At 37.1% G+C, this 25,840-nt stretch overlaps 2 non-coding genes across 2 annotated transcripts; both read left to right on the top strand.

Annotated features, from left to right (window-relative positions):
- The first annotated feature begins 3,353 nt into the window (after positions 1-3,353).
- On the top strand, positions 3,354-3,460 carry LOC141683653 (small nucleolar RNA R71). Its single transcript, XR_012560395.1, has one exon. It is a non-coding gene; the product is annotated as a small nucleolar RNA R71 (small nucleolar RNA).
- Positions 3,461-15,198: 11,738 nt separating this feature from the next.
- On the top strand, positions 15,199-15,305 carry LOC141682663 (small nucleolar RNA R71). Its single transcript, XR_012559888.1, has one exon. It is a non-coding gene; the product is annotated as a small nucleolar RNA R71 (small nucleolar RNA).
- The last annotated feature ends 10,535 nt before the right edge of the window (positions 15,306-25,840 follow it).

Raw genomic sequence — 25,840 nt, forward strand, 5'->3', positions numbered from 1 at the left:
TGCTTCTTTGTCATTAAGCCTATGTTTACTTCAGCTGTCTTTTCCTGTTTTAGTTTGTCAGAAATTAATTCCTCTTTAACTTCTGATTTCTCATTTTCAGACTTTACAGTTACAAACTTAACAGGTTTTAACTTTGGCTTTTGCTTAACAACAGGCTTAATTTCTTCAGTTCCGTTATCATTCTTATCCTCTCCATAACCTAAGCCCTCTTTCCAGTTTCCACTACTTAGCAAATTTTGAGTTATTTTGCCAGAGTTAGTCCAAGTCCTGATAATCTCTCTTTCCTTTTCTAACTCAGTTTTTAGAGATTCATTCATTTTTAGCACTTCATCCCTAACATAAAAAGCATCATCTCTATCCTTCTGAGTTTGATGGAACATGACTAACTCTTTTTCTAAGAAATCATTTCATTTCTTAAAAGCAAGATTTTCAAAAGTTAATCTTTCACATATTAAAGTTTGATCTCTATAACTAACACACATGGTTTTAAGATATCTTCTCAACTCATTAATATCATCAGTATGAAAATCATAAGTAGTCTGAGGTACCTTTGTTTCAGCAGCTTCAGAACTGCTCTCAGCGCTTTCTTTATCAGCATTTGCCATCAATGCATAGTTCTCCTCACTTTCAGAGTCTGAGGTGTCTGTCCAGCTTTTCTGCTTTGTGAAAAGAGCCTTGCCTTTATCACCCTTTACCTTCTTACAATCAGGAGATATGTGGCCTTTCTCACCACAGTTATAGCATTTAACATTGGTATAATCTCCTCTGTCAGACTTTCCTCCTCTGCCTTCAGATCTTCTGAATTTCTTCTTATCAGAACTTATGCCTTTTCTGGAAAACTTCTTTCCCTTCCTGAACTTCCTGTATGCAATCTTTGTGATTCCTTTCACCATAAGAGCACACAACTTCATCATCTCCTCATCAGCATCAGTCTCAGGCAAGCTTTCAGAATCTGAGTCATCATCACTTTCAGAACTTGATGACTCAGTATCAGACTTTATGAAAAGAGCTTTACCCTTATCTTTCCTTGAGGAAGCTGCTTTGGGGGATTCTTCTTCAGCCTTAAGAGCAACTGTCCTTGACTTTCCTCCTTTCCTCTTGCTTCTTTGTTCCATCTCAAGTTCATGAGTCTTGAGCATTCTATAGATTTCATCAAGAGTTGTTTCATCAAGATTGTAGTTGTCTCTTATTGTCGTTGCCTTCAAATCCCAGCATTCAGGAAGAGCTAACAGGAATTTAAGGTTTGAATCTTCAAGATCATACTCTTTATCAACCAATGACAAATCATTCAAAAGTTTGACAAATCTATCATATAAATCATTCAATGACTCATTAGTCTTTGAGTTAAAATGTTCATACTCTTGAGTGAGTATTGTCTTCCTGTTCTTCTTAATTGTGTCAGTTCCCTGACACCTTGTTTCCAGAGCATCCCATATCTCCTTAGCAGTCTTGCAGTTGATTACCCTGTTTGACATTACATTATCAATGGCACTATGCAGTAAGTGTCGTACCTTAGCATCCTTAGCAATTGATGCTATATCTTCAGCAGTATAATCACTCTTCTCCTTTGGTACGGTCTTTGCTGCTTCACCTGCAACTGCAACAGTGAGCTTGGTTGGTTTGTGAGGCCCTTCCTTGATTCTATCAAGGTATTCTGGATCTGTTGCTTCTAGGAACATGGTCATCCTTACCTTCCATATGGGATATTTAGATGGTCTCAGTATGGGAACTCTAATAGTCTCATACCGACTTTGAATTTGTGTCTTTGGAGGTTCTTCAGTTTTTGTAGGCTTAGTTGGAGTTTCTGTGTCAGACATGATTGTGTTTGGATCTTTAACTGTATGTGTGTTAACAGATTAGCTCTGATACCACTTGTTAGGTCACACACACTGTAGAGGGGGTGAATACAGTGTATAATACAATCAAATCGAACTTTAATATCTTAAGTAACAGAAAGCAAACTTTATTGAAGCAATAAACTCTGTTACAGTATGGAACTGTTACCTCTCAGTGATGAACAAATATCACGAGAGCTGCTAGGGTTACAATGAATAATCTTCTTGAATATATTAACACTTATAGTGTAAACCCTATGTCTGTGTTTATATACTACACAGTTACAAGATAATCGCTAATTGATATGGAATATAATTCTGCTTTCTAAAATATATCAATCAGATATCTTTTCTTCCAAGTATTCCATTTTTCACGGAACTCCTTCTTCATGCATATCTCTTCTTATGTTTATCTCGACCTTCTTTCCTTTAATCAGCTACTGTCCTTATCTGAACGTCCTTAAGCACTTAAGTTCTGATATCTAACTTCTGATGATTATCTCCTGATAATATAAGTACTGATATCCTTAAGTCCTGACTTCCAGTATAAGTACTGATTAATGGTTAAGTACTGATTTGTCCTGTTAAGTAAGATCTGAAATCTAAACATAAATCATATTAGCCATGACATTATCAAATATATCTAACAGTCTTCCTTGGTTCTGCCGCTTTCTCCTTTTGCTTAGCTTCTTCATCTCCAACTTCAGCTTCTCCTTCTTTTGCCTTTTCAGCATCAGCAACTTTCCCAGACCTTAAGGTAATAGCCTTGACTTGCTCTTTAGCTTCCTTCCTGCCTGGCACTTCCGTGTCACTGGGAAGTGTAACCTGGTTGACGATTTAGCACCGCATTGTCTATTTGACCGATTTGATTTTCCAAGGTCTTGATCGACACCGCCTGACTCTTGCACAACAGCTTAAGTTCCTCAAAATCAGCACTAGTGGGTGCAGCTGCACCTCCCTATTGAGGATATGATTTCCTTTGAGCATACTGCTGTGGTTGCTGAAATCCAGGTGGATTGAACTGTTTACTCACACCCTGCTGATATTGTGGCTGAATAGCATTCTGATTATTACCCCAGCTGAAATTTGGATGATTTCTGTTGTTAGGATGATAAGTAGCTGACACAGGCTGCTGTTGTTGCTGATAATTGTTCATATACTGAACAGATTCGTTAACAAGAGAACACTGATCCGTAGTATGAGAACCTGCACAAAGCTCACAGACCATAGCTATTTGATTGACTCCACAGGTAGCTAGAGAATCGACCTTCATAGACAGCGCTTGGAGCTGCGCTGCAATAGCGGTGGCTGCATCGACTTCCAGAATACCTTCTACCTTCCTAAGCATCATCCTTTGAGTTGGGTTTTGATGCTCATTTGCAGCCATAGTATCAATAAAATTATAAGCCTCAGTATAGCTTTTGGCCCACAAGGCGCCTCCAGCTGCTGCATCGAGCATGGGACGAGATTGGGACCCCTACACCATTATAGAAACCAGTGATCACCATCCAATCGGGCATTCCATGATGTGGACACTTTCTCAACATTTCCTTGTAGCGCTCCCAAGCTTCGCACATAGATTCTGTAGGTTGCTGCGCAAACTGAGTAAGGGCACTCCTCATAGCAGCAGTCTTTGCCATTGGATAAAACTTCACCAGAAACTTTTGTGCAAGATCTTGCCAAGTAGTGATGGGCCCAGCTGGTTCAGAATGTAACCAGTCCTTAGCTTTATCCCTCAGTGAGAATGGGAAAAGCCTCAACTTGATAGCCTCATCAGTCACACCATTATATTTGAAAGTACTGCAGATCTCGACAAAATTCCTTATGTGCATGTTGGGGTCTTCGGTTGCAGCTCCTCCGAAAGAAATAGAGTTCTGTACCATATGAATAGTGCCCGGCTTGATTTCAAAGGTGTTAGCTTGGATAGCCGGATGAAGAATGCTTGACTGAATGTCATCAATTTTAGGCCGAGAAAAGTCCATAAGAGCTGGATCTGCCGGAACTATACGATCACCCATGATTACTGACTCTTTCTGCTCACTTCCTGAATCCGAATCTTCAAAGTCTATCTTCTCCGGAATATCAAGAACTTCGTCTGTCTCCTCAGCTGTATCTAAAGTCCTCTTGCGAGTACGAGAATGATTTTGCATAAACGCTCGCTAAAGTACCTGAAACACAACCGGAAACAATAAGTAACATGTCTTAATCGCTGAGTCCTAACGACCAATGATGGTAAGTACATAAACTAAACAAATACGCCGAGTCCCCGGCAGCGGCGCCAAAAACTTGTTAGGGCGAAAACACGTGCTAATATTCACGCAAGTATACGCGTTCGCAAGTAATATAGAATACTTTCTAGTTCGTTCCCACAGAGACTCAGACTAATTATGTTCAATTAAACTCACTCACCAATGTATGATTACTCTCAATGCTAAGACAATAACACTTAGATTTAAGTAACTAATTATTAACTACAATTAACTACTAAAATTAATCACTTAATTAACACTTCGAATTAACAATATTAAAACACTCACGAGATCACAACTTTATTACTACTTCCTTCAATAGTCATAGTTATTACCCTTAGCATGCAACAGTGATGATATTAATCGAATAACACGAAACTGATAAAAGCCAACTTTTATTGTACTATTACCATTCTACCAAACATCCACAATTAAGATAGAAGTTGAATAGGCATCAATTATGTTGAGTCCCTTTATGTCTATAGAAATTGACAACATAATGATTTAAAAACAAGTTATTCCTTTCGATTACACAGGGTTAATAAAACGGTTAGAGTTACCCACTAATCATGCAGACTCGTACATGAACCTATGCTAGCATGGCAAGTTCTAAATCTCGAGATCCATCGTCGCTTCACAAGAGATTAACACCCTATCTTATATGTTCGTGACGCACATAAGACGAATACGCACAACCAATACTAGATATCATACAATCATCACACACTAAGGTATTAAACAACTAACTAAAGAATTCCATAGTAAATCCGTTACGACCCCATGATCACGATTAGCCCATGTTAGCACTTATCGTCATCATGGGTTCATATGAAAACATGATAAATAAACACAAAAGAATAATAAATAAACTAATTATATTAAACCAGAGTACGTCACAAGAGTAATAGGTTCAAAGTAAGAAAACTAGCATCCAACGTTACAACGAAATAAAGAATCACAAGAAAATATGCTTCCTCTTCGTTGCGGTGTGCTAAAACGGTCTTCTTCCTTATCTCCTTCGCTCCTCGATTAATACAACGATCCAACACACGTGAAACGTCTCTGAAATCTACTTATATAGGAGTCCCATAAAACTCAGATTACTCAGAAGTTGGAAGCCAAACAGAAATAGGAGTCTAAAATAATAAATCTGATTTTCCGTTCCTGCGCGGCCGCTCAGCATAACTGAGCGGGCGCTCAGACCCCTACTGGAAAATGGTCTGTTTTTGCTCCGTTTCTTCGCTGTAATCTGCTCCTCTCTTCCCTCTTACAATGCTAGACACATGCCAAGGCTTATTTTTGATGAATTCTCCCCCGAAATGCAACTAATATCCTGAAATGCATAAACACTAGAAAAACGCATCAAATACACAAAATACTTGATTTCAAGGCACCAATTTAAGCTATTATAAGACATTCTAAGTGGTATAAAATGCCACTTATCAAAGGCCAGCTTCAGATGATGAGGAAGCAGCAGCTAAGGAAGGAGATCAGGAATCTCTGATCTCAAAAGAACCAGAATTTGCTGAAGCTACTGCATCTCCCTCTCCATTGTCCCCAACTCAGGAAGCTGCTAACGATAAGGCAAACGCACCATCTGTGTCACCTGTACATGAAACTGTATCTCCTGTAGACCCAGGCACAAGTGCTGAAATTGATATTCACAACCTGGTTGTGCCTGAGGTTCTCTACTTAGAAGCTCCAACATCAATTATTCCATCAACAACACCTTTTACTGATGCTACTCAAACTCCAGAATTGTCTACAACACCTTCTCTGCATCTAGATGTTGATGATCCGAATATAGGTGAGCATCAGGATATGCCTGTTGATCAGAACTTGGAAACAGATCAGCACTTAGAGGATGATGCTGAAGCCTCAATTGCTTCTCATATTGTTGTTTTATCAAAAGATGCTGATTTTGTCAGTTCTGATGCTTCAAATGCTGATACTACTGGTGATGCTGCTATAAATGAAGATGCTACTGCAGCTGGTCCATCAGGACATGCACCTCAACAAACTATTCACAAAAGTGAACTAGTCAAGAAGTTTGTTCGAGGATAAACACCAGTACCTTGGAGTGAAACTCCTAGAGGACAGGAGTGGACTAAGGAATGGAACTCAGTTACCTTTGTTCCATCTGAAAAGATTCTTGTTGAGCATTTGGCAAAAGCTGATGAGATGTTAATTAATGATGATTTCAAGACACAACTTTGAGTCACCGCATTGAGTACAAGACATCTGCAAGGTCTCCATTCAACAACTCATGCAGAGTTACATAAAATTCAGGAAGAATTGCTCAAGAAAGATACGGTTAAGAAAATTAAAAAGAAAACTTTCTTCCAACCTACCTTTGACAGAGTTGCTTACTTTGAGAAGACCCAAGAGAAGCAACAGTCTCAGGTTGATGATATTTTGAAAAATCAAGCTTCTCAGCAATCTCAACTCGATGAAATCCAAGCCTCAGTGGAATTGCTTGTCTCTCTTCTCTTACCTGACCAGACACTGAAGGGGAAGGATGATGAAAAAGATGACTAGGGAAACTCTGGAATGGGTGGAGGTCATGGTCAAGGTAGAAGTTTCTCATCAAGAAGAGCTGAAATTACAAGTCACAGGACAAGTTCTGATGCTGGAAAAAGAATTACTTCTGCTACTGGTAAAAGGATAAGTTCTGATGAACTTTTGGATCTTAATGAAGAAATATCAAGACAGCTATTTCTGAAAGAAAATCCAGGAATGGACTTTGAGAGTCTGATGGAAGAAGAAGCCAGACTTAAGTCAGAAAATGTCAAATCTAAATCTGAAGCTTCTGTTGGTAAAAAGAAACTTCCAAAGGCCAAAGGCATTGTGATAAAAGAAAGAACAAATCCTGAAGCAACCAAGGCTAAATCACAATTGCAGATAGATCTAAGGTCCAAGGGCAAAGAGAAAGTTGGTGAACCTATCAAGGTTTATGTGCCTCCTGTGGATGAAGAAATTACTGTTGAAGATGCTGATCTAGCTCTGACTTCAAGAAAAATTTCTAAGACAACCTCTGACATGGCTCAAGTTGTTCAGAGTAAAGATATAGTTAGTTCTGATATCTCAAAGAAGCAAGTAACCTCTGACATAGCTCAAGTTAACTTGATATCAGAAGATAAATCAAAGGAAACCTCTGACATTGCTCATGTTAAACCTTCAAAGTTACTCCTACCAGGATTCACCAAAGCCAAACAGACTCAACCTTTGAAAACTGTTGTAAGTGGTTTTGAAGCAAGAGTGGTTACTGGAAAGGAAGCAAGAGATAAATCTGGATTGGGTAGTGCTGATGAAAGAAGGATACAGAACACAACCAATTATCCAACTTCCTTAAGTGAACCAGGTATTGGAGCAACTCCTGAAAGATTGAATCAATTAGAATCTGTACAGATGGTTTACCATACCTACTTGAAAGAACACATCTTGTTTTACTTCATGACAGATGGTAGGGTTTATCATATAAGGGAAATTACCATTCCACTGAAGTATTTTGAAGAATTGGAACATGTATTATTCTTACTTCAAGTGAATGACAAAATAACAGAAAGTGCTGCAAACTATTTGAAGAGTCAAATTCAGAAATAGAAAAGGCTTTATTCTGTTAAGTCTGACAGCATATATCTTCCAAAGTATAGAGATCACAAGGGTGATATTGTTGAGATGAAGCTTAACTCTGCTAAGATTATAACTACCTTTCTGGGTTACAAGGCTGTGGAATTCAGTCTTGAGTCTGACAAGGCATATTTGATCAGACTGGATCAGGACATAAGGAAAGCTAAAATTAATGATCTCAGGGCTGCAATCTTTCAAACTGATGAAGATTCTGCAGAACTTAAAGATGCAAAAAGGAGGATGATTGATGAACTCAGATATGCTGAGAGATGTTTGTTAAAGAATTATCTCAGAACAACTCCTGACATCAGAGAGATCAGAAAGTGAAGCCAAGTCAAGATCTACAACTGCTCAAATTCTGATATGTATACAGACTGAAGTTGTTATCAGAAGTTAAAATTGTTAAAGCTTTAAGGACTGTAAGTTGTAGTTATCTAGTCAAATTCTCATGCATTTGTACTTAATGTTTTTGACATCATCAAATATCTGTTAAACTTGTATATTATGCTAATTTACAAGTTTGCGGAGATTTTTAGATATATTTGATAATGTCATGACTAATATAATTTATGTTTAGTTTTCAGATCTTACTTAAATAGGACAAATCAGTACTTAACTGAAATCAGCACTTATACTGAAGTCAGAACTTAAGTTATCAGTACTTAAGGTTTAGGAGATATTTATCAGAAGATAATATCAGGACTTAAAGGAAATATTCAAATAAGGAAGGCGGCTTATTGAAAGGAAAAGAAGATCAAGACAAATGTAAGAAGAGATATGCATGAAGAAGGAATTCTATGAAGAATACAATACTTGGAAGAAAAGATATCTGATTGATATATTTTAGGAAGCATAATTATATTCCAAATCAATTAGCGATTATCTTGTAACTGTGTAGTATATAAACACAGACATAGGGTTTACACTATGAGTGTTATCATTATCGAGAAGATTATTCATTGTAACCCTAGCAGCTCTCGTGATATTTGTTCATCACTGAGAGAGGACAGTTCCATACTGTAACAGAGTTTATTGTTTTGAATAAAGTTTGTTTTCTGTTACTTGAGTTATTAGAGTTCGATTTGATTGTGCTATACACTGTATTCACCCCCCTCTACAGTGCGTGTGACCTAACAGTGGCTCTAATAAATGTGGAGTTACAGCCAAAATCTTTAACAATAGAAGCACCAAACACACAAAACTCCCCCACCAATTCTCTGGATGTGGATATTATTCATACATCAATCCCTGATTCTCCTTATTTAACTCTGTTGGAGAAGCCAAAATTCAGTGCAAGTGAGCATCATCTTCTAGATGATTTATTGGCTCACTTGCCAATTCTTTCAGGGACTGTTGTGACTTATGTGCCTAAATTATCATCAATCTGCACAGAGTCCACAATAGTTTCAACTCCAAACTCTATCAGTTCCTCTATTACGGTGGATATTGTTCATCCGTCAGCCAGTGATTGTATCCCGATGGATGTGCCTAACAACAGTCATCCATCAGCTATCCTAACTACTGCCCCGATGGATGTTCCTCATCCGTCGGTATCGCTACACATGCTAATTTTTCAACAATTTTTACACGTGTAGATGAGTTAGTAGTTGTACAATGACTCCTAGGATTGAGGGAAGGGAGTGAACAGAGTGAGAGGCTGAGTTACTCTCAGGCAAAAGGATAGGAAAAGAGAGACATTATGCATGTTGTTTCTTCCAGTCTGGCAAAAGTGAGTGAGGGTAGTTCCACCTTAGTAGGTGAAGGTGAAGGTGAGGGTGTGAGGGTGATGAGCCAAGGGGAGCCCTTGATGCAAGAACAGAGAGAAATTAAGAGAAATGCAGGTACTGAACTTTGGAAAGAGCCCATTATGAGTGAGTTAATGGATGTCAATGAGGCTGATAAGAAACAGTTATTTCAGCAAGAATATCAAGCTGTCTTAAACTCTGTTTCTTATAAAACTGAGGCATTTACTCACCCTATGGCAGCATATCAAGCTCTAGATGAACATGACAATGTGGCTACTGAAAGGATGCTAAACTTGGTGCATACTACTGCTTCAATGCAAAGGGCCAAGGATGATATAACTACTATGCCTTCCACAGCTGGTAATGACTTTGAATTGGCTGAAGAATCCTTTGGGGATGATGGTGAGGATGATAGCATGAGTATAGGGGGAGATGCAGACATTCCTTCCTGGATGTTAACCAAAGACTGCTCATATTCACATCTCCAATCCACCTTATTCAAGCTTATTCATGACACCCAAACAGCAATTCAAGCATCCACAAGTGCCAACACAAAAGGTTTACTCAAGGCATACCTGGAATCTCTACAGCTGTACAAGATTTAGGCTCTCCAACACATTCAAAATATGGATGAAATCAAACAAGAAATTTCTGATATGAAACAAGATTTTGTAGAAAGGTTGGATGCTAGACTTCCAGGAACCACTATGACTGAAATAGCTCAAAAGCTAAGGAAGGAAGCTGATGTGAACAGAAAGGTTGAGGCCATGAACACTAGACTGACAAATGTGCAGAAGTTAGTGGCCAAAATACTTGTAAATCAGGAAGCCCAGACTGGTCTGCTCCAATAATTGGTGGCTGCACAACTCTCTACCTCTACTCAACTTGATGCTAACAAAAATGGGGAGAAAGATTCACTTTTCCCCGTTAGTCAAGGAGAGCCAATCGGTGAGGGGGAGAATGTGATAGACATACAAGTTAGTCAAGTAATTATTCCAGAAATTACTTATCCTAAGCCACCAGTCTTGGACACCATTGATCTGATCGAGATAGCAGTTGCTAAGTTGGATTCAAAGACAAATTTCAAGAAGCTTGATGTTGCAGCAGTTGAGAAGGAATTGGATGACAAATGGAGAAAGATTGATGAAGAAATCATAAAGAAATTTGGTCCAATTGAGAAACCAAACAAGACCTTTCATCACTTCTCTCAAGACAAGCAAATTTCTGTGAATGACATGAGTCTGGGTAATCTGGAAAAGGGCCAACCTTCATGCATAAAGTCTCCAAAAGCCAACTTGATTTTGAAGCCCAAAAGGAATTATCCAAAGTCATTTGACAAAAATCCCTTGGATCTTATGTTTGAGACTCCAAGGCCAGATGAAAAGAAGCTGTTGGCAAGGTCCATTGCATTCTTCAAAGATCCAACCGACTCAGTGCTAAAAAGAAGAATTGCTAAGATCTATAGGAATGGGAAAGAAATCTATGTGGTGGCTGGACACCCTCAGTTTGTGGAAGCTAAGAAGAAAGAAAAAGAGAGAATCAAGCAAAAAAAGAAGTAGGCTACTTTAGACGCTAAGAAATTGAAACAGAAGAAAAAGCAAGCTGCTATTATAGCTAAGCTTCAAGCTGTGAAAACTGCAACTGAGATTTCTGAGAAACAACTTGTGGTAACTGAAGCTCAGGATCATAAAATGCTCAAGGAACCTCAACAGACAAAGAAACCAGGATACTAACAAAGAATCAAGAGAAAATTGGACTTCAATGATGAGGAAATGGAAGATTACATTCCCAAACAGTCTACAACTTCAACTCAAACATCCAAGCCCTCAGAAGTACATGATGAATATAAGGTAGATCTTACAAAGAACTTTCATGGTGAGCCAATAGTTCCCAAGGATGAGCCTATAGACTGGGATAATTTTCCTTTTCCTGAACTTAACTTACCAATCTTCAACAAGCTAAAGAAGACAAAGACAAGAGCAATCAAGAAGGTCAAGCCTGTGAAACTCAAAACCAAAACCTTAACCAAAGCTCAACCAATGGTCGACAAGGGAGATCTTCTATACATCTGTGATATCAAAGAATTTTCAGATATCAATCTCTACATGGATGAATTAGAAGAAGTGAGGGGAATTGATGCTCACAAAAATCTCCCTGAAAGACTGGTGTTCAAATACAAGGATGGGAAAGAGATCATATGGCCCCTTCACATAATTCTTCAAGAATGTTGTTCTGTTTTGATAAGGATCTTCTCATCCTTCAAGAAATTTTTTGGATTCAATGTGACATCCAAGAAATTGGTTCTTAAGAAGATAGAAGAACTCAGGAGCAGAAAAGCCTCAAATGCACTTTTAAAAACTCTATCCATTCCCTTCACAGGAAATACAATGCACTTGAGGCCTTATTGGCTGATGGAATTCATGGATGACAAAGGTGTTAAAAGATTCTTCAGATTGGATGACCAATTGAGCATCTCAAATAATGAGACTCTATTGGAAATGCAAGGAAAGTTGGATCTATCAAATGCTGAAGAATTTGAATTTCACAGACAACTCCAAAATCAAATAGAAGAAAATAACTGGAAGCTTGGGAAGATATCAAGACAATCAAGGAAATAGAAAACATAAGCTCAGACTAGAGGATCATCTTGATAATGATTGTGAGAACTCTTTGTACACTTTACTTTGTTCAATTTTCAAATAAACTGTAGCACTTACTAGTTTTATCTACCTTTATTAATCTGTTCATTTAGGGTGTTTTGTTATCATCAAGTTTCTCTTAATTTATGGGTACAATTCTAGTAGACATAAATTAGGGGAGATTGTCGGGAATATGTTGTGAACTTGATGATAAGTTAAACAAAATACCTTAGTAGATTTAACTTATTGTTTTTGTAGGTCTCGACGGATGTTCTAATATAGTCCCGACGGATGAACTTTATAGTCCCAACGGATGATAATTTAACATCCATCGAGAGTGTAGCTTATCTAACAATAAGTTTTGTAACAAATTTCTGCAAACAATAATATTTTAGTTGAGTAGATACTGTAGGATTCTTTGAGTCATGTTGACTACTAGATTGATATGCAGAATAGGTTGGCTAATTATAAATATAAGATGTCTTGTAATTCTGCATAAGTGAAATAGAATCAAGTGACAGAAAGACTCTCGATGGATGATCTACAAAGGCTCCCGACAGATAATCAACAAGGCTCCCGACGGATGATCAACACAATCCCGATGGATGATAATATTTAAAATAGTAGTTAACAGTGACAACACAGTCACATGCGTTGGGTGTTTGCAAATAGAATGTGGCAGCCTAATTGCAAGATTTAGAGAACAAAGAAGCATTACCATTTTCATGCAATTATGAAGATATTCAAAGATGCTGGATAGAGTAATGTAGCAGCATAAAGTTAGACTAGATTCAGTTTGTCTTATTATCTTGTCTTACTATCATGGAACTTGGTAATATATAACCCAAGTGAAGCAAGTAGAACAAATAATCGAGTAAGAATTGTTTTCAGAGAGATAGAAAAGGTTGTATATGTTAAGAATCTCTTTGTAATTCTATAAGTTCTCTTGTAAGCAGCTGTTTGCTATTCAAGCATCACAGAGTTCTCAACTTTTTATATATCTCTGGTGGATAAGTTCAAATCCACCAAAAAGTTTTAAAGCTTTGTGTTTTACTTCTTTGTGTTTTGATTTCTATTTTATTATCATTTCGTACTTCTAGAAAAATCAAACACAGTTATATATGAAGTAAGAACATTCTTAAAATCAGAAAAAGAAACCAGAATTACATTCAACCCCCCTTCTGTAATTCTTGTTGCATTGTTTGGGAATAACATTAACCATCTTACTTGCCCTATATAATCACAATAGATAACTTGTTCATTAAACCTTTATATTGTCAAATTCTATAAATATATAGGGTCTCAACATAATTGGTGTCTATTCAGCTTCTATCCCTTTTGTGGATGTCTGGTAGTAGGGTATTCGTACAACGACAATTGGCGTTTACTAGTTTCATGTTATATGATTAGTTGTCATCACCATCGCATGTTAAGGTTAAGAACAATGACTTTAAATGAAGTTTTTAATGAAGTTAGAATCCCATGTTTGTCTCATATAGTTAATTCAATCACTTTTATTTGTAGTTAATTGTTTGTTAGTTTAATCTTAGTTATAAACATCTCAACTTGTTATTGTCTTAGCATTGAGCGATAACCATACCATTGTTGTAAAGGTGCATAATCTTAAGTTAACTAAGAAGAGTCTCTGTGGGTATGAATCTGATTAATATCTTATACTACTTGTGAATGCATATACTTGCGTGTAATTTTAGCGCGTGTTTTTGCCCTAACAACTATACCTCATGGATAAGTGATGGTTCGATCAGCCAACTACAAAGACATGTTCACAGGTTTTGGATCAGGTAGTCCAAGTTTCTTGAAAACGGACAAGGGCATCAGATTGATGCTAGCTCCCAAGTCATAAAAATACTTGTGGAACGACAAGTTTTCGATGGTGCAAGGAATAGTGAAACTTCCAGGATCATTAAGCTTGGGATGCAATTTCTGTAGCAGCACATCGCTGCATTCCTATGTTAACCTAACGATATCTAAGTCATAAAGCTTCACTTTCCTTGAGAGAATACCTTTCATGAACTTCACATAGCTTCGCATTTGTTCTAGAGCTTCTGCGAAAGGTATGTTGATATGAAGTTTCTTGAACACATCTAAAAACTTAGCAAATTGCTTATCCAACTTTTGCTTCTGCAGCCTCTTAGGAAAAGGAGGTGGAGGATAGACCTGTTTCTCCCCTATATTACCCTCAGGAGGAGTGTGTTCCACAGTTTTCTTCCTTGATTCCACTTCTGCTTCCTTCTGCACATCTTCTTCAACCAAAACTTTAGATTCTGGAACTTGAGATTTTTCGGGGTTCGCAACCTTCCAAGACCTCAATGTAATTGCCTTGACCTACTCATTTGCTTCCCTCTTTCCTGGAACTTCTGTATCACTAGGGAGTGTACCAGGTTGTCGATTCAACGAAGCATTGGCAATCTGCCCAATTTGATTCTCCAGAGTCTTGATAGAAACCGCTTGGCTCTTGCATATGAGCCTCAACTCCTCCAATTCAGATTTTTCATTAGATTGACTTGTACTTCCATGCGGTAGTTATTGAAGTTGGAGTTGTTGTCTTGGTGCAAAATGTTGCTGAAAACCAGGAGGATTGAATTGCTTGTTTCTAAACTTCTGGAACGGCTGTTGCATCGCATTCTTATTGTTGCTCCAGCAGAAGTTAGGATGATTCCAGTTGTCAGGATGATAAGTGGCAGGAACTGGTTGTTGCGACCTCTGAAAGTTGCTCACAAACTGAGCTAATTCACTAGATATAGCGCATTGCTCCATCGCATGTGAACATGCACAAAGCTCACAAACACTTGTCCTTGGTTGAACTCCATAGTTAGCCAGAGAATCGATCTTTATAGACAATGCCTTTAATTGAGCAGTGATAGCAGTAATTGTATCCACTTCAAGAAATCCCGCTACCTTGCCATGTGGCATTCTCTGGGTTGGATACTGATATTTATTCACAGCCATCATCTCGATCAGCTCATAAGCTTCCTCATAGCTTTTAGCCCATAGAGCTCCACCTGATGCTACATCGAGCATAGGTCTCGACTGTGCTCCCAACCCAATATAAAAGTAATTGATCACCATCCAGTTAGGTTTTCCATGATGAGGACACTTTCTAAGCATCTCCTTGTAGCGCTCCCAAGCTTCACATAAAGATTCACCCGATTGCTGTGCGAATTGAGTAAGAGCATTCCGGATTGCAGCTGTCTTTGCCATAGGGAAAAATTTAGTGAGAAAATTTTGAGCAAGATCTTCCCAAGTAGTAATAGAACCAGCTGATAGAAAGTGTAACCAACCCTTAGCCTTATCCCTTAGAGAGAATGGGAAAAGTCTTAATTTAACAGCATTTTCAGAAATATTGTTGAATTTGAAAGTGTCGTAGATCTCGATGAAATCTCTAATGTGCATGTTGGGATCTTCCGTTGGAGAACCCCCAAACTGGACTGAATTCTGGACCATCTGGATTGTTCCAGGCTTGATCTCGAATGTGTTAGCCATGATAGCTGGCCTGAAAATGCTAAATTGAATGTCATTGATCTTTGGTTGAGAAAAATCCATCAACGCCTTTATTGCTGCTGCTGGTTCTCCCATTGTAATAACAACTACAGTACCTGAAACACAAACAAGTAAACCGTGAAAGTGAAAGAATCCGAGTCAGTAAACTTTAACGACCACTGATGTCAAGCACATAAACTAAAATTTAACACCGAGTCCCCGGCAGCGGCGCCAAAAACTTGTTAGGGCGAAAACACGCGCTAAAATTACATGCAAGTATACGCGTTCGCTAGTAGTATAAGATATAAATCAGAATCCTACCCACAGAGACTCTTTTTAGTTAACTTATGATTATGTACCTATGCAACAATGGTATGGCTATCGCTCAATGCTAAGACAATAACAAGTTGAGATTTTTATAACTAATATTAAACTAACATGCAATTAACTAAGAATAAAAGTGATTGAATTAACTATATGAGACAAACATGGGATTCTAACTTCATTAAATACTTCATTCAAAGTCATTGTTCTTAACCTTAGCATGCGACGGTGATGAAAACTAATCAGATAACACGAAACTAGTAAACGCCAACTGTCATTGTACGAATACCCTACTACCAGACATCCACAAAAGAGATAGAAGCTGAATAAATACCAATTATGTTGAGACCCTATATGTCTATCGTGATTACATAGGGAAAGTAAGATGGTTAAACTTATCTACGAATTATGCATAACAATTATACATGAACCTATGCTAGCATGGCAAGTTCTAAATCTCTATATTCACTATCGCTTCAATAAAGATTAACAAACTATCTTATATGTACGTGACGCACGTAAGACAAATACACACAACCAATACTAGGATATCATACAATCACCACACACTTAGGTATCAAACCAATTAACTATAGAAATTCATAAGTAAATCTGTTAGAACCCCATGACAACGATTAGTTCATAACCGAACTCATCGTCACCAAGGGTTCCAATAAAAGCATGATAAATAAACTAAGATAAAATAGGTCTGAAATAACTGAATAATAATAACAAAGTATGTTAACAAGAGTATTAGGTTCAAACAACAAAGAAAACAAACATCCAAGATGATAACTTAAGCAAAGAATCACAAGTAAAAACAAGATATTCTTCTCCTTCATTGTATTGTGCTATTAGGTCTTCTTGTTGTTATCTCTTTGCTCTCCTATATGAAAAATATCTTTTAAAAGTCTTTAAATACCAGTCCAACATATCATGAGTCCAGCAAATCAATCTTATAATAGAATCAGGATTCTGAAATCCCAACATAGCGCGGCCGCCCCGCATACCAGTGCGGGCACACTCGCTTTTTGTTAAATGGGCGCGGCCGCCCCGCATACCAGCGCGGCCGACCTTCTGAAAAATCTGACTTTTTTGCTTTCTTGACCTTCTTGTGCTGGTTTCATGTGCGCAATCGACCGAGGTTCCATCCTAACACTCTTTTAAGCATAAAACATACCATATTCAATCCTTCTTTCGAATATGCCCTGAAATGCAAAACACTACAAAAACACATAAAAAACACAAACATCTTGAGTACAAATCACCAGTTCGAGCCTTTATGAAGCGTTCTAAGTGGATATAAATTCCACTTATCATATACAAGAAAGGACTTGATTTGAGTAACTATTAGTTGGAAATAGTACCAAAATTAAATAGAATAGATACGGTTAAAATGAGTCTGGTTGGTGAAAAGGTTATAGTGGGAGTTACAATGAAAGCAACCTTGCAACCTAGAAAGGATTCAATGTAAAGCTCTAGTTGATAAGTCTTCTAGTATTGAGTTTGAAGAATCAGTAGCCGACTCTTAGGGATCTTTATGTAAAGAAATTGATAAGCTTAAAGTGAAAGGTGTTGGTTGACTTAGAAAAAATTATAAAAAATTCAAGAATCTTTCTGATCTGAAAGGCAGACTTTGTTTGGGGCGCGTAAATTAATTTTGGAGAGGCAGGAACTTGGGACCTTGTTTGGGGTTTGGGGGTAAACTGAATACAATCCCAAAAAAGGTAGAGAAAACTAAGGAGGGTGCAATTAGAGAAATAGTAGAATGTGCAGAACAAATGAGATTAATAGTGGTAGGAGATAAAGAAGTTATTATGAAAAAGATAGTAGCTCAGCTGCAACATGGGCATCTGTAGACTGGTCTTGTAGAGGACTGATTCGGTTTATAGTAAAAACTAAGATGTTATGGTAGTTAAAAATATCAAAGTAATATCTTGGAATTATAGGGGATATGTAATAGTATGAAGAGAATAATGATAAAGGATCTGGTTAAAGAAGCGGGGGATAATATTCTCTGTCTGCAGGAAACAAAATATGTCAGTTGGAACAAGTTTTGGGAAAGGGCAACTTGAAATAGTGATCAAATTAGTTGGCTAATTCAGAACTCAGATGGTTTATCATGAGGGTTGATATTGGCTTGGGATAGTCTGTGTTTTCGGAATTTATGATTGGCTTCAGGTAGGAGCTGGAAATGGATTCAGCTCAAAAACAAGGTTTCAGGTGAAATTTTTCATGTGATTAATGTTTATGGTCCTTTAAGTTTACAAGGTAAAATAAAATTATGGGAAGAACTTTCAGTAGTTCTGATGATTGCTAAAAATGACCTGATTTGTGTAGTAGGAGATTTCAACAGTATCAAGGATGACAATGAGAGTGCAAACTGTAGATATAAAAGGTTGGATGTGCAGGGGTTTAAGTATTTCATTAAGAATAATAATTTGTGTGATATTGGGTTAGTTAATGAGAAGTACACTTGGTTTGGTCCTTATGGAAGGTGTAGTAAGCTTGATAGATTCTTGTTGAATAATAGTTGGTATGCACTGGATTGTTAGGAAGCTATAGCTTTGAGTAGAATGGTCTCGGATCATAGGCCTATATTGTTATATGTCAAGCAGTCTAGAGGAGGTTTTGTACCTTTTAGGGCTTTCAACTGGTGGCTAACTGAGGAAGGTGCTAGGAAGGAGATGAATAACTTTTGGAAACAGAGTAAGGATTCTGGATCTCAAGAGAACTTTTATTTTTTTTTGAAAAATTTCAAATTAGGTTTAAAACAGTGGTGCATAGGGTCTAAAGATAAGTTGGAAATTGAGATTGAGAATATGAAGAGCAGGTTGGGATATCTTGACAAAACTCATGCTTGGGGGATGAAGTTCTATAATACAATTTGGCTTTGGCTTCATGCTATAAGAAGATGGACTCTATGTTAAGGCAAAAAACAAGACTTCAGTGGAATTTGCAAGAAGATAAGAACACTAAATTCTTCTATAAGGTTATAGAGAGAAGAAAATGCAGGAATAAAATTGACAAGATTGTGGTAGAAGGGAATTTTTTTAGTGATCCTAAGGAGGTTAGAGGTGCATTCTTTAATTATTTTAGAGATATCTAGAATATGAGGAAGTTGGAGATACTTAAGTTGAATTCTTTGATAGATAACATATTAAGTGAGGATGAAGTGCTTTATTTAGGACAAGATTTTTGTATGGAGGAATTAGAAAAAGCATTGAATTCTTTCAGCAATGATAAAGCTCCAGGTCCAGATGGCTTGAATATGAAGTATATCAAGGAATTCTGGTCCATTCTGAGAGATAAAATTCTAGAGGGGTTTAATTTGTTTTCCAGGATAGGGGTACTTCCTACAGGCTTTCATTCTTTATTCATAGCCTTGGTCCCTAAAAAAAGGTACCAACAAAGTTGAAAGACTTCAGGTCAATAAGTCTTATTAACAGTGTAACAAAATTGTTAACCAAGGTATTGGTTCTCAGGCTTGGTACAGTGTATGAAAAGTTGGTAGATATGAATCAATTTGGCTTTGTGAAAGGAAGACAGGAAACTGAAAGTCTTTTACTAGTTAATGATGTCTATCACTCTATTAAATCTTCAGGAAATAGGGGGTTGATTTTTAAGTTGGACTTTGAGAAAGCCTTTGACACTGTAAAATGGAGTTTTCTTTTCAAGACAATGAAGTGCTTAGGATTGGAAAGCAGATGGATTAAGTGGATGGAAGATTTTTTCAAGAGAAATAGGTTGTCTGTTCTGGTTAATGGTTCCCCTACCAATGAGTTCAGTATCACAAATGGAGTTAGGCAAGGAGACCCTTTATCCCATATTCTCTTCAATTTGGTAGGAGAAGTTTTAAGTAAAATTTTTATCAAAGCAAGTGAGATAGGGTTGTTCGAGGGTTCACAACTAAGTAAGGATGGTAAGAGTATAACTCATCTGTAATATGTTGATGATACAATAGTGTTTTTACAGGGCTATGTGAAATCAATCTTGGGAGTAAAGAGAGTGCTACAGTATTTCCAGCTGCTTTCTGGATTAAGGATTAATTTTCAGAAGAGTAGTGTATATTCTTGTCATATCCCAGGTAAGGAGATGGAGTCATTTGCAGGCAATATAGGTCGTAAAGTAGGTACTTGGCCACTAGTATATTTGGGTAGTCAAATTGGTATTAGTCCTAGAAAAGCAATTTTTTGGAAGCCGCTGATGCAAAAATTTAAAAATAAATTGGCTAATTGGAAAAGAGATAGCCTGAATCAAACTGGTAGGTTGTCTCTAGTAAAATCAACCTTTAACAACCTTCCAATCTATTGGTTTTCCCTGCATAGGGTTCCTGTGGGAATTTGTAATCAGCTAGAAAAAATTAGAAGAGATTTTTTTTTGGGTGACTTGTCAGGGGATGGAGAGATTAGCTGTAGAAAGATGCATCTTAAAGCTTGGAAACTTATATGTAAATCTAAGAAGAGGATGGGATTGAGATTAAGTTCATTGTAACAAAAAACTTAGTGCTTCTGTGCAAATGGTGGTTTAAATGGCAAGCTGATAGAAAGGTAGGTTGGAATGTGTAGTTAAGAGATAAGTATGGTTGCTATAAGGGGTAGGGCTTAGAGCATCTGAGTAATCATAAGTCTTGTTCAGTTATGGTGCAAGATATCTTAAATGCAGTTGCTAAATTCTCCGAGTCAGGTCATATGGGTCTAGGTAGTTTAAGATGGATAGTTGCTGATTGGAAGTCAACTTTATTCTGGAAAGATCTCTGGTATCAGGATAAACCTATTATGGATAGATTTAGCAGGATTTATAGCATATCCAAATTGAAGAAGAAAGGATTAAGAATTTTCAAAGTATTGTGGGATTGTTATGATAGGAGTGGTGAAGTATTTTGGAATAGAGAATTGAGAAGTTGGGAGTTGGAAGAACTGAAGGAGTTGAGCAAAATAGTGGATTCGGTGCAGTTAAGTATAAGCATGATAAGTTAGTTTGGGTTCCAGTTATGTAAACATATACCACTAGATCTATATATAAAATAATAAGTGAAGAAGTCAGTTGATGTGGCGATCCTTGGGAAACTATCTTGAAATGCAAAGTGCCTGAAACAGTGAAATTATTTATTAGGAAAATTCAGTCTGGGATAATGCCAACAAAAGTCTGGTTAGCTAATAAAATTAGTAATTTTAGTGACAATAAGTTATGTTTGCTGTGCGGCTTGGAACAGGAGTCTCAAGATCATTTGTTTTGGAAATGCATATTTTCTAAAAGAATCTAGATCCTTATACTCATCTGGTGGAGTGTAGTTTCAAGAGTGTACATAGAAGATTTGGAATTTATATGGAGATCCAGGTATTTTTTTCATCATGAAACAATTAAGCAAGTATGGTCTAGTATTTTAGTGTCTATATTATGGACCATTTGGCTGCATAGGAATCATTTTATCTTTGAAAATAGCTCTACAAATCACAAGCAAGCTTTTATTCTGATACAAAATAGAGCCTTGGAGTGGTGCTTAGCAAATGGCATCATCAGTAAGGGGATAATTCTTTGGTGGTCTCATAATTCAGTTGGAGTAGTTACATCAAGTGAAAAGGATTTGAGGTGGCAACTAGTCCATAAGAACAATTTAAATATTATGGCATTTATAAATGGTAGTTTCAAAAAGGATTCAAAGGGTGAGATTCTGGCTGGTATTGGAGGAGTGATTCAGTCAGCTCCAGGTTAAGTTTTGTTGCAATTTGTGGGTTCTTCTATAGTTTCTAGTGCTTTTGAAGTGGATATGCACTAGAAGTCTTGTTAAGGATACTAAAAGTAGCATTTGGAAGAAAAATCATATACTGGTGCTTTCAGATAATGAGAAGTTAGTTAAACAGACTAATTTGGTTGTACTTCAAAGGAGGCTTTGGAGTGCTAAGCAGTTAAATGTTCAGATAAAGCATGTTAACAGAGGATGGAATGAAATAGAAGATGGCCATGCAAAGAAAGCATCTGCTTTGAATAAATTAGAGATAAAATAAATAAGGAATCTATTTTGGGGGTTCGAATATAAATATTAGTTTAGTTATGCATTTGGTGGAGAATTTTAAATCAGTAAGTATTTAGAATTATAGGTATAATCACTTGTATATAGAGTCATTATGATAGCTTGGGAAGATGAAAAAGTTATAAGATTTTTTCTTCGAAGCTTAAACAATTTCTTTAGGGAGTAGTATTAAGGCCGTAGGGATTTTATGACAAATTCTAGGGGGGATCAATATGGTGTAATATATATAATGGGAGTATTGCATGTAAATGTATCAGAAAATCTTTTCAGTCCTAAAGTCACTTTCATCCGAGAGAGGCTAAGTTTGATTAGGGTTTTTTGTTCAGTTATTTCAAAAAATAATAGAGGAAGAAAATGTGAATGTCAATGCTAGATGGTTGATTCCTTGCGAAGGCGTGATCAAGTGTAATGTGCATAGCTTTTTTTCATAAGAAACTTTGCCAAATGGGAAACATTCGGGTATTGGGGTTGTGTTCAAGTATTCAGTGGGAGTCATTCTTCATATGACTGCGGGCTCTTTAGGATACGAAGATCAGAGAGAGAACGAGTTCCATGCATTATTGGAGGGTTTAAAAGTGGCTTACTTTAAGGGTTATAAGAAGATAATTCTTTAAATTGATCATGTGGATGCTTATTGGGAGTTATACAATTCTATAGTGGTGGGGGCTGTTGGGAACCACAGACTTAGGGTGTTACTACGTTTTACGATAAAGATTACGAAAAGAGGATTACCTTGTTAATGGTTGATTCCACGCTCTTCTATTGTATTCCCAAATTCCCTTGAGCGAAGTGTGGCCTCCGTGTTCTCAAGTTATCCTCTCTTCTTGCTCCTTGGTGGCTACAATATGTTTTCACGCAATCCCAAGCAAGAAGAGAATAAGAATATATATAGGCTACAATAGGGACCATGGATAATTAGGTTGGGCCTTCTAATTACATCTTGAGCCTAGCCCAATGTAATTAAATATTAATTCAATCCACTAAAGAATTAATATTTGCACTACCTTTCCTAATACCGTAATTTAATTAATTCGGTTCCAATATTATTTGCTTATTAAATTCCCCATGTTTAAAATATCATATGTCCATTAATTAAATAAATTACTGATAATTTATTTAATTAATATCTTTTATCCTTGATCATCCACTCAACCTTTATTTAATTATGCCAGAATAAATTCCACCTGCAGGGTTTCACATAATTAAATCTTTTTGAGCTTTCAAGGGGACATCATTAACTCGAATATTATCAGGACATGGATTCCTTCAATAAATAATATCCACCATGTATATAATTCCATCACCCAAAATATAATGATATAATTCAAAAGAATTATTTCATATATAAATCAAAGCATGTAAATAATATACACGTGTCAATTACTATTTCCGGATTAAGAACCTAAGCATTAATAATAACATAGAATCTTAGTTCTCCTTCTTAATCAGTATTAAGGGAACAATTCTAAATTTGATCCTGTTCAATATACACAAAGTATACTAGTATTATTTATTAGTCAATATAAACTAATCTAAATAATACTACAACCATACCAGTGGATTGTCCAACACCACCTGTGTTGTGAACCTTATTATATTATATAACCGTATTTAACAATCTAATATTCTGTATCCCATTTGATACTTGATTGTTCACAATATATAATATTAGACAACATGTAAACATTCAAATGATTCTCAAATAAACTGGCCAGAAATAAATGTACATACTTTAAATAAATATTTTCAGTATACACTAACAATCTCCCACTTATACTCAAAATATTCTATGTGTACATCAGTGTTTATTTAATCTACTATTACATAAAAATCTATGTGTCCATCCATCTGACTCCTATCGCTTCCACATGCTTTTCAAAAACCTTGGTTGGCAAGCTCTTTGTGAAAGGATCTGCTCGGTTGTCTTCTGATGATATGTGAGCCACAACTATATCCCCTCGCTTTACGATTCCTCGTATGAGATGATACTTACATTCAATATGTTTAGCTGCTTTGTGGTCTCGCGGTTCCTTTGAATTTTCCACAACACCAGTGTTATCACAATACACCGTCAAGCTCGTAGGCAAATTAGGTACCACATCTAAGTCCAAAAGGAAGTTCCTGAACCATACGAGGCTGCCACGTACTCGGCCTTCATGGTGGAGTCTGCAATGCATTTCTGCTTTACACTCCTCCATATAACGGCTCCACCTCCCAAAGTAAAAACATATCCCGAGGTTGATTTCCTCTTATCCCTATCTGATTGGAAATCTGAATCAGTATATCCCAAAGGAAATAGATCTGAGGCCTTGTAAATTAACATATACTCCTTAGTCCTTCTCAGGTACTTGAGTATAGTTTTTACTGCACTCCAATGTTCCTGACCTGGGTTCGACTGATATCTACTAACCATGCCTACAGCAAAGCAGATGTCAGGCCTCGTACATAACATAGCATACATTAAGCTTCCACATGCTGAAGCATAAGGAACTGCTTTCATGCTCTCTATATCCTTATGTGTCGAAGGACACTGCTTCTTAGATAGAGCAACTCCATACTTAAAAGGTAAAAAACCTTTCTTGGAGTTCTGCATGTTAAAATGAGCTAATACTTCATCAATGTAGGGCTCTTGAGATAAAGCCAACATCCTTTTCTTGCGATCCCTTATAACTTTGATCCCAAGGATGTATGCCGCTTCACCTAAGTCCTTCATGTCAAATTGTTTGAACAACCATGCCTTTACTGATGACAACATCTCAACATTGTTTCCAATGAGTAAAATATCATCTACATATAGTACTAGAAAAACCACTGCATTACCTTCACTTCTCTTATACACGCACAATTCTCTTGGACTTTGATCAAATCCATATGACTGGACTGCCTGATTAAAATGAATATTCCAGTCTCTAGAAGCTTGTTTAAGTCCATAAATAGACCTCTTAAGCTTACATACCAGATTCTCTTGGCCTTCCTTAATGAATCCTTTTGGTTGCTGCATATAGATGGTTTCTTCAAGACTTCCATTAAGAAAAGCTGTCTTGACATCCATTTGCCAAATCTCATAATCGAGATGAGCTGCTATAGATAAAGGAATACGGATTGACTTAAACATGGCTACTGGTGAAAAGGTTTCCTCATAATCGATACCTTCTTTCTGAGTATACCCTTTTGCAACAAGTCTTGCTTTACAGGCTTTCACCTTTTTATCTAATCCCCTCTTTTTCTTGTAGATCCACTTACATCCAATAGGTTTTATACCTTTGGGTGGTTCCACGAGCTCCCAGACCTGATTAGAATACATTGATTCTATCTCAGATTCCATCGCCTTTTGCCAAAGATCTGCATCTTTGTCTTGTACTGCCTCTTCGTATGTACGGGGATCATCATCGTGTTCATCAGGGACCGAGTCTGAAGACTCTCCCAAAAACATGAATCTATCAGGCTGTTGAACAACCCTCCCACTACGACGAGGCACTGGTGCGGTATTAGTGACAGGTTGTACATTATGTTGTGGTTGTTCTACTTGTACTACAGCTTCATGGGTATTATTTGTCCCTCCCACTAGTTCCTCTAAAACGACACTACTCATGGGTTTGTGATTCATTATATAGTCCTCCTCCAAGAATCTTGCATTGGTGCTAACAATGACATCCCGATTCTTCGGACTATAAAATAAATATCCTTTCGTTCCCATGGGGTAGCCTACAAACAACTTTACTTCTGTACGAGATTCTAACTTAGTCGCGTTCTTGTTCAACACATGTGCTGGACAACCCCATATTCGAATATGTCTTAGACTCGGTTTATCCCCGGTCCACAATTCTAAGGGGGTTTTAGGAACCGACTTAGAAGGTACTAAGTTCAGAAGATAAGCTGATGT

This window comes from Apium graveolens, chromosome 1, assembly GCF_009905375.1.
Source record: "Apium graveolens cultivar Ventura chromosome 1, ASM990537v1, whole genome shotgun sequence".
Taxonomy (NCBI): domain Eukaryota; kingdom Viridiplantae; phylum Streptophyta; class Magnoliopsida; order Apiales; family Apiaceae; genus Apium; species Apium graveolens.